This window comes from Hyperolius riggenbachi, chromosome 1, assembly GCF_040937935.1.
Source record: "Hyperolius riggenbachi isolate aHypRig1 chromosome 1, aHypRig1.pri, whole genome shotgun sequence".
NCBI lineage: Eukaryota > Metazoa > Chordata > Amphibia > Anura > Hyperoliidae > Hyperolius > Hyperolius riggenbachi.
Window position 1 is genome coordinate 127,561,215 of NC_090646.1, and position 9,097 is coordinate 127,570,311.

The window sequence follows — 9,097 nt, forward strand, 5'->3', positions numbered from 1 at the left end:
GTGCATAAGAATTTGGAGAATCCCCCGGGTCGGCCCATTGTGTCTGGTCTGGGGTCGGTCCTCTACCCTCTGGCTAAATATGTAGATAACACATTGCAGGAGTTGGTAATGAATATTGAGACCTGTCTGGTTGATACTAAAGATCTGCTCGGTAGATTGGAGGGCGTGGAGCAGGTGTCCGGAGAGTTCATGCTGTGCACACTGGATGTTCAGAGCCTTTTTACTTCAATTCCCCATGAGGAGGGAATGCGTCGGATTGAAGAAAGGTTGCTGGAGACAGCACTTTCTAATGACAAAATCTACTTTTTGCTTGATGCGCTTGAAATTATTTTGCGTTCGAATTACTTTAGATTTTTGAATGAGTTCTACATCCAGTGTCAAGGCACGAGCATGGGTTCTCCAGTAGCCCCATCTTTCGCTAATTTATTCCTTGCTGGCTTAGAGAAGGACATGTTCACTAACAATGTAAAATACAAGAAACATATTGTGCGGTTTTTTCGGTTTGTCGACGACATCCTTATCCTTTGGGATGGACCAAGGGATGTGTTTGAAAGGATGGTGGAGGAGGCAAATTTATCTCACCCAACCATCAAGTTTACGGCGGAATATTCTAAGGAACTGATCAATTACTTGGATGTTACCATCTTTATTGAGGATGGCCGGTTATACACGAAACTTTTTCAGAAACCTACGGAGCGCAATAATTTATTGCGCACCGATAGTTTTCACGCAGCGACGGTGAAAAAAGGTATCCCTAAGGGACAATTCCTTAGGGCGCGTCGGATCTCCTCGAGAATCGGGGACTACGATGAGGCAGCTGAGAGACTCATTAAAAAAATGACAGAGAAGGGTTATGATGAGGGTGTCCTTCGACGAGTCAGTGAGGAAGTACGGGCTGTAGACAGGAGTAGCCTTATGTTGCCAAAAGTGAAACAGGGTTCTAGTAGAATCCCCTTTGTTTGTGACTTTGGTTTTTTGTCGGGGCGCATCCGTTCTGTGGTGCGGAGATACTGGCCGATCCTCGGACAGGATCCGGAGTTTGGGAGACTGTTCGGGGATCCGCCGGTGTTTGCCTACCGGAGGGGGAGAACCATACGCAGTTGGGTCAGTAAAACTGATTTACAGCCACGCCCAGGGAGGGGGGTTTCTCCACAGAGGAGGAGAACTGTTCCCTGTCTTGGCTGCAATTGCTGTAATGCTATTTTGAAAGGTCCATTTATCTCCCATCCGTCGACCGGCGAGAGGATACCCATTAGGGACAGGTACACCTGCTTGAGCACATACGTTGTGTATGGGCTCAAGTGTCCCTGTGGGTATGCCTACATAGGAAAGACGGAGCGGGAGGTAAAGAAAAGAATTCAGGAACACAAAAGGGACATATCTAATTTTGCAGCAGGTAAAAAGGAATATGAGACATCTGTCTCACGTCACTTCCTGAAAAAACAGCACACTGCGGCTCAGCTGCGGTGGTTTGTTGTGGATGATGTTCCGGTGTTCTCAAGAGGGGGAGACAGAAAAAAGAAATTACTCCAATGTGAGGCTAAATGGATCAGGAGGTTTAACTGTGTTGACCCCAACGGTTTAAATGAGTGCCTGAGCTTGAAATGTTTCCTCTGACTGTCCTCTCTTTTTAGGTATAGAATGCTGGCTGCTCTCTGTTACTCATACAGGATCATATTCTAAATTGATGGACTTTGTGAAGAACAAGATTTAAGATGTATGGACTTTAAAATAAGGGGGTAGGCTATCCTCGGGATTATCTGGGGTAGACACCTTATGGTGTAGTTCCCTTGTTTGTTTAGGTCTATTTTGTAATATGTGATTGGTTGTTTATTTGAAATTTCAATTTGGTCACCTGATACAGGTGACTTCCTGTGGGTGGGGTATAAGGGTGTCATGTGTGCTGGGAGGGGCACACCTGAGGAAGGGCGTGGCCTGAAACATGTCGTGTCCTGACACTCTGTAACTGTATGCACTCAATACAGATTACTTGAAATAGCCTTCTGTGTGCCGTCTTCATTCCTGGTGTGTAGAGATAAAATACATGAACTATTGACCTCTTTCTAACTCTGGGACACTTAATAGGCTGCCACTGATTAGAGACAGTAAAACATTCAACCTACTTTGTAAATGTTTTAAGGAGTCATCAGGCTATTTATCCTAACCCCCCCCCCCCCCCCAATCTACTCACCTGCTCCGGTCTCAGCTGCTGGCCTGGGGTCCCCAACGGTGTCTTGCCAGGCCATCCTCTACTGCACCTGCGTGAGCATCACTGTCAATATAGCCTACATTGTCCAGAATGTACTGCGCAGGCGCAGTACAGTCCAGACAACCTGGGCTTGACTGACAGTGGTGCTCGTGCAGGCGCAGTAGAGGACAACCTCAAGGTCGGCCTCTGCACAGGCTGGGACCCCGGGCTGGCGGCTGAGAGCGGAGCTGCGGCATGGGACATTTCAGCTGCAAAGGGCTGGAGGAAGCCCAAGCTTGATGACTCCTTTAAATATAAAAAAATTAGGATACTTGAAAAAGTTATCTTTAGGAGTAGGAGGATAAATATCTCATCATTATCTCATCAGTTTATTTTCATCTCAGGTTCACTTTAAAAAGAATTCAAAATTCTAAGTTTAAGAACGCTTGCAATCCTTTCTATGCCATCCTATTCTGCTGTCAACTCTTTCAAGCAAACCTGCCTCATGTCTTTACTCTGGGGCTGTCAACCCCAGAAGGACTAAGTGTGATAGAAATGTCTTGCAATAACTGGAGCATGGGATTCTTAAAGATTCCCACTGTTCAGTTCCTCTCAAACAGTCAGTGGTTCTTCACTAGCTAATTAATAGAAGATGTTATAACAGGGCTTTTTATCATGTGAACCTTAAAACAAATACAGCTTGGCTTCGCACGAAATCCCATAAGGGTCTGTGCCTTCGCTTGGCATTTCAGTATAAACTTACAGGACAGGACAAGTGAAAAATAAGTACAAGTAAAGTGAAAATGCATTACCTAAAGGATTCTGGGACAGAGAATAGGAAAAGTACTTTCAGCTTGTGAGCCGGCTGATGGAAAAACTTTGTCTGATGCACAAAACCTACATTCATTCGTAATTATAATCTGTTGATTAGAGACAATCAAGTACTCTTGCGCAGGACCGACGTTTTGTAGACCTGCCATGGGAGTTACAGAAGCTGTAATCAGATATGAAAATCAGCTCCTTCCAAGTTAGGACATATGTAATTTAAAATAAGAATTTGAGGAGTCGACGTAAAATCCAATAAATGTTTTACATTAGATATGCTTGTCACTATCACTATAACAGTGTCTTAAAAATAGTAATAAATATCCTGCTACTTTTATCTGCCTTGAATTTTGATTTTTTTAAAGCGGAAGCGCTTTCTGCACATACTCAAAACAATATAAATAAATTAGATAGTGATTTATAAGTGACTATATTTATGTAAATGATGTGGTGGTTTTATGATGTATTAAATGGGATCAGCCTATTTCTTGTTATTTTAAATTAAGCTTCATATACTTGACTTCTTCCCCCGCGCAGAATGGTGCAGACTGCAGACGAGCAGTTTGGTCCTGACATCATGCACTCCTCCCTTCAGTGCGCCTGTCTCTGCCTCTGTGTCCCCTGGTGTCCAATTCCCATTAACTACCATGTGGAATCATAAAAGTTAATGGGAGCTGCACATCAAAAGAGGCACAGATAGAGATGATTGTCATGTGTGGCCAAGTAAAAGCCAGAAATCTAGAGGCCGGCTGTCACAAACTATGTACTGCCATTTCATGCCTATTCAAGTACGGTGCATCATGCTTATAGCCTAAGTACTCGCGGTACTATCTGCCAATAGTAAGGGTAATACTGCTGTGCGCTGTGCATCAACCCCGTTGTGTTATGAAACACCTACCTGCATGTGAGCAAAAGCTCATGTTACCTTAGGGAATCAAGTCTGAATACAGGCTTCAATAAGGTCCCATAATTACTTTCATTAAGTGGTATAGTGGTATAGTGATATTACTTCAATAAGTGGCTCTGGTTATCAAAGTCTTACTGAAATTAGTGCAATGTCGAGGGACACCTGTACAAATGCTAGATTCTTATCAGAGATGGTCCTGAATGGCCATATCACTCGAGTGCCATCTTGCATGTGTATCTAGCTTTATACAGTGAGTTGGATGGCTCAGGAGACCTTCTGAGTATAATGTCACTCTTTGCAATGACCCCTGGGAGCACTCAAAACCACAAAGGAATGGCTATAAATCAAAATTGAAGGAGTACCAAAGTGTATGCAGAAACTAATGTGTTAATATAAAATAATTTTCGAAAGAAAAACTGCCTAGGTTAAAAACAGACTAAACTATGTTCTTGAGAAAAAGTCTACACTTAAATTGCAGCCTATTGTAGCAAAGTTCAGCTTAATTAAAAGAATAGCAAAGTTAATTACTTTGATCTGACCTCTTTCCTCATGAAAAGGTTAAAGGCTTGGTAATGATCACCCATTAGAGAACATAAAGTGCTAACCTTTTATGTTTGCACAATTTAACCACTTTACCACCAGCGGTGTGTGTATCTACTCCCCTTTTGACACCCTTTCCCCACTAGAGGCGCAGATACACGAATCCCCCGCCGCTACCGCCGCTGTCCGCGCTCCTGCTCGCTCATGCACGCGCTCCCGTGCTTGTGCACGCCGCCGCCTGCTCGCCCGGAGATCAATGAACGGGAAAAAACATTCCCGTTCGTTGATCTAAGCCCCCCAGCAATGATCAGCTGCTTTTATGAGAAGCAGCGCGATCATTGTGAAAAAAAAAGTTTCCCAGCTTCATAACAGGTCGCATGCACAAAAAATTACTGTGGCCATCTTGTGGCCAAATAGTAAAACTACACCCAAAAAGATTTTTCATATATAAATACATGGTTTTATATTATCAATTAACTCATTACCTCCCGCACTCCCCAATTTTTTTTATTTTTTGGGGGGGGTAATAAAAAGAAAAAAAATTACAATAAAAAAAATACATAAATTGTTACCTTAGGGACTGAACTCTTTAAATATTTATGTCAAGAGGGTACAACACTGTTACTTTATAAACTGTGGGCTTGCAATTTGGGATGTTTGCAAAACTGAAAAAATGCACCTTTATTTCCAAATAAAATTTTGGGGCCAAACATTGTGATAGGGACATAATTTAAATGGTTTAATAACTGGGACAAATGGGCAAATACATTTCATGGATTTTAATTACAGTAGCATGCATTATTTAAAAACTATAATTTCCCACATTTTTTCCTATTTTCCCATTAAAACACATTTAGAATAAAATAATTCTTGGCATAATGTCCCATCTAAAGAAAGCCTAATTGGTGGTGAAATAAAACAAGATATAGTTCATTTCATTGCGATAAGTAATGATAACGTTATAGATGAATGAATGGAAGGAGTGCTGAAAGGTGAAAATTACTCTGGTGCTCAAGGGGTAAAACCCCTCAGTTGTGAAGTGGTTTAATAAGGTAATGAGGTGACATAGGGTCAGTGCTCTGTTGTTTCTGCCCCCATTGGAAGGTGTAGGCTCTCCAAGGGTGTGAAGTCAAAGTAGTCACTGATCTTCACTAGAACATCCCACGATGGTCAGTGAGCCACTACCCCTAGCGTAGGGTGGATTAATTTGTTGCAAATGGTGGTTGCCAAATAACAGCCCAACACCAAAGTAAGCCAATGGTCAAAATGTTGTGGGGAGTAGCAGGCAAGCAGGGCCCAATCATAGGCTGATGTGTTAGACAGGTGGGTACCAGGGGTAGTTGGGATTACATCCCAAGGTCAGGTGAAATCAAAGTCACAAGCCGAGGTCTGGGCAGGCAGTTATTGGGCATAGTCAAGGGCATAAGCAAAAAGTTCTGGCAGATGCATATTAAGCATAGTCAACTTCGCAAGCTGGGGTCATAACGGGAACAGGGATCAGGGGATAGTCAGGCTACCAATGTTATCATGAACAAGGTGCTGTTGAGAAAATATTAGATGAGAGATGTACAGCTCTGAAAGCTCTAATGTGATGAATCGAGGTCTAAGCACTCTTCAAAACAAAGTACAATTCTTAATGATAGAACCATTCTTATGGAGCCATCATTCCCACCAAAATTCACATGCTCTCATGTGTGCTGACCTGGCGACACATCTGTGTGCGCAACCTGTCAGCTGAAAACACACGAGTAACACAAGAGTAAAGCTCAAGTCCATCAACATGAACAGGGACAGAAGGTTGCTAAGGAGTAGGAGTATGTACCTGGATATAATTTTTAATGGATCATGATTATTATCATGATGATCATGATTATTGGTATGTTATTATGGAAGAGATCTAAAGTATTGTATATTACACCTAAAATGTGCAAATCATCTCTTTATGCCCATAAAAGTCATAAAGAAGACATCCAAAACCACTGGTATATAGTGTGCCTATAGCTTATAGCTGGAAGTCATACTAATCCAACATGCATACAACTGTTTCAGAGTTTGGCATGGATTAGAATGGCTCTATGATAGAGCACTTGGCCCGAGTAGTACAGAGTACCCTGAATGCTCATGGTGGCCCAAAACCACTAGGAAAGTACACGTGGCTTAAAGAGACCAAAAATCCCTCTTACTAGAATAAACTATGCTGAATATAAATTTGCCTTTTTAATACAGAAAGCAAACACCACTCCCATGTTTTACTTTGGAGTTCTTGAAGCCCTGACCTGATCCACTACTACTATGGGAGTGCTCATGGGGTAGGATTTTCTCCTATATTTGAATAGAAGGAATTAAAGCTCATTTACAGCACTGGATGATATGCAGTTCCAGCACCGGTCTAAAGTTGATCTGAAATCCAAAACTATCAATTATAAATGTATTGATTATTGGTTGACATGGTGGCAACGTGGTTAGCACTCTCATCTTTTAAATCCAATATTGCAGATTTTGTTTCTTGTGTGTTTAAGTCCTTCCCCTATCCCACCATATCCAAGAAGTAAACTGGTAAGTGAATAGGTCCCCCATGGTCTTAGAATATGAGAGGTGCAAATTACTATGATAGGGAACTGTGAGCTCCTCTGATGGACAGTCAGTGATATGGAGTGTTTACTGGGCTTTGTTGCGCTATACAAATGCATAATTAAGATTGCCTCATGGACTAGTAAACATGTGTGCTCATGTTTTTGTGTTAGGATGCTTTTGTGGAATGTTTTGGATGTGTATTGTGTCTCAATTTTAAACTAAGTGTTATGTAGCAGTGTTAATTTGTGCACTCATTATACAGTGATTTACAATGCCTTTTTATAAATCCAGAAAATGTTCTGCTTGTTGAGATTCAGACTTTTTTTTTTCTCTAGCAATGCTGTCAGTGGAAACATGTAGCAAATCCATAGCAAATGTAGCACATGAATTTACAATGTGCTGAAGACAGGGGAGTCTGAGGTTATTCTACCGTGACCTTGTCACAGCAAGTAAACTTTATCTACCCATAGCAATTACAGATCAAATGTAAACGTATCACAAATGTAAATATATGTTACATAAAACAATCTGTTTCTTTTTCGTGGCACAACTTAAAGCATTCAATCTGGTAATTGTTCTTGATGATTACTGTATACATGTATGAATAAAAAGCCTAGACATACAGCTATTGGTGTAGCCAGTGGGGACCCCAGTATTAGGTAGTCCAGCATAGCCCCACCCCCCACATAGGTAGCCAACGGTGCCCCTCTGCATTAGGTAACCCCCAATATAGGTAGCTAGAGATAGCCCCCTGGTGTAGGTAGCCAGAGGTATCCTCCAGTAGTTTGTAGCCAGAGAAATCTATTAGGTAGCCCCCACAGTATAGGTAGTCAGATGTGTTGCTTAGTATAAGTAGCCAGAGGTGCCCCCCTGTAGACTTGGTAACTAGAGGGGCCCCCAATATTATGTAGCCAGAGGTAAGCCCCCAGGATAGTTAGTCAGTTGTGGCCACTAGCATTAGTGGCCCAAGTAGCCTCCTATATTTGGTGGTTAAAGGTAGCCCCCACCAAGTGTAGGTAGCCAGATGTGACTCCCATTATACATAGCAAGAGCAGCCTCAAGTATGAGGTAGATATGTAACATAGGAAGACGCACTCCACAGGATGTTACTTGCTTTCACATTTAATAACAATGTCAATATACTACATGTTACGGGCTCCGCCCTTCATCACCTGACTAGTGTATTGACATTGCTATTAAACGTGAATGCAAGTTTCTGCCTGTGGAGTGCCTCTTCCTACATATCTAGTATCACTGTGTGGAGCAGAGGTACTGAACCTGATTGGAGGAGTGCGCCAGCGCTATTCAGCTCTCCTGGCTGAGGATTGAGTTACCATAGGAGTACCCAACCCATCTGCACTTGGTTCAAGTATTAGGTAGCCTAAAATGCAACACAGTGTATTATTGTGAAAAGTACTCTTAAAGTGTACCAGAGACGATAAAAAATAAAAGTTTTATGCATACCTGGGGCTTCCTCCATCCCCATGCGCATGGATTGATCCCACGCTGCCGAAGAGATACGTAAAGAGTGCACTTCTCTTGCGCAGACTCGCCGCGACTGGGATCCGGTACATAGGCGATACAGAAGGCTGAGGACTGCAGCGTGAGAGTGATCCATGCGCATGGGGCTTGAGGAAGCCCCAGGTATGTATAAAACTTTATTTTTTATTGTCTCTGGTTTCCTTTAATGTTGTTACTATTGTGTCTCTGGTAGTTGGTCAAGATGGCGCCGACCAGGGCTGCCTCGGCACATGGCTCCTGAAAACTCTCTCTCTTTCCAGTTGTTTTTAGTAAGTTTAGGCAGTAGTTTTTAGCAATCTTTTTGTTTTAGTAGTAGTAGTTTATGTTTTATGTTGAGCGAAGTCAACAGCAGTACCAGAAGATCTAGTATAGTTAGGTTAGCCCAGCTCAGCCTGCAACTGACCTCAGACTGGAGATATCCCGATCTCGTAACAGAACACAGCAGACCCACATGCCCTGCTACTGCTGCTGGCACTCCTCGGCCACGATCGATCAAGTCGAGAGGTCCTCCGGCCGGGTTCCAGAACACCGATGCCAAGGCG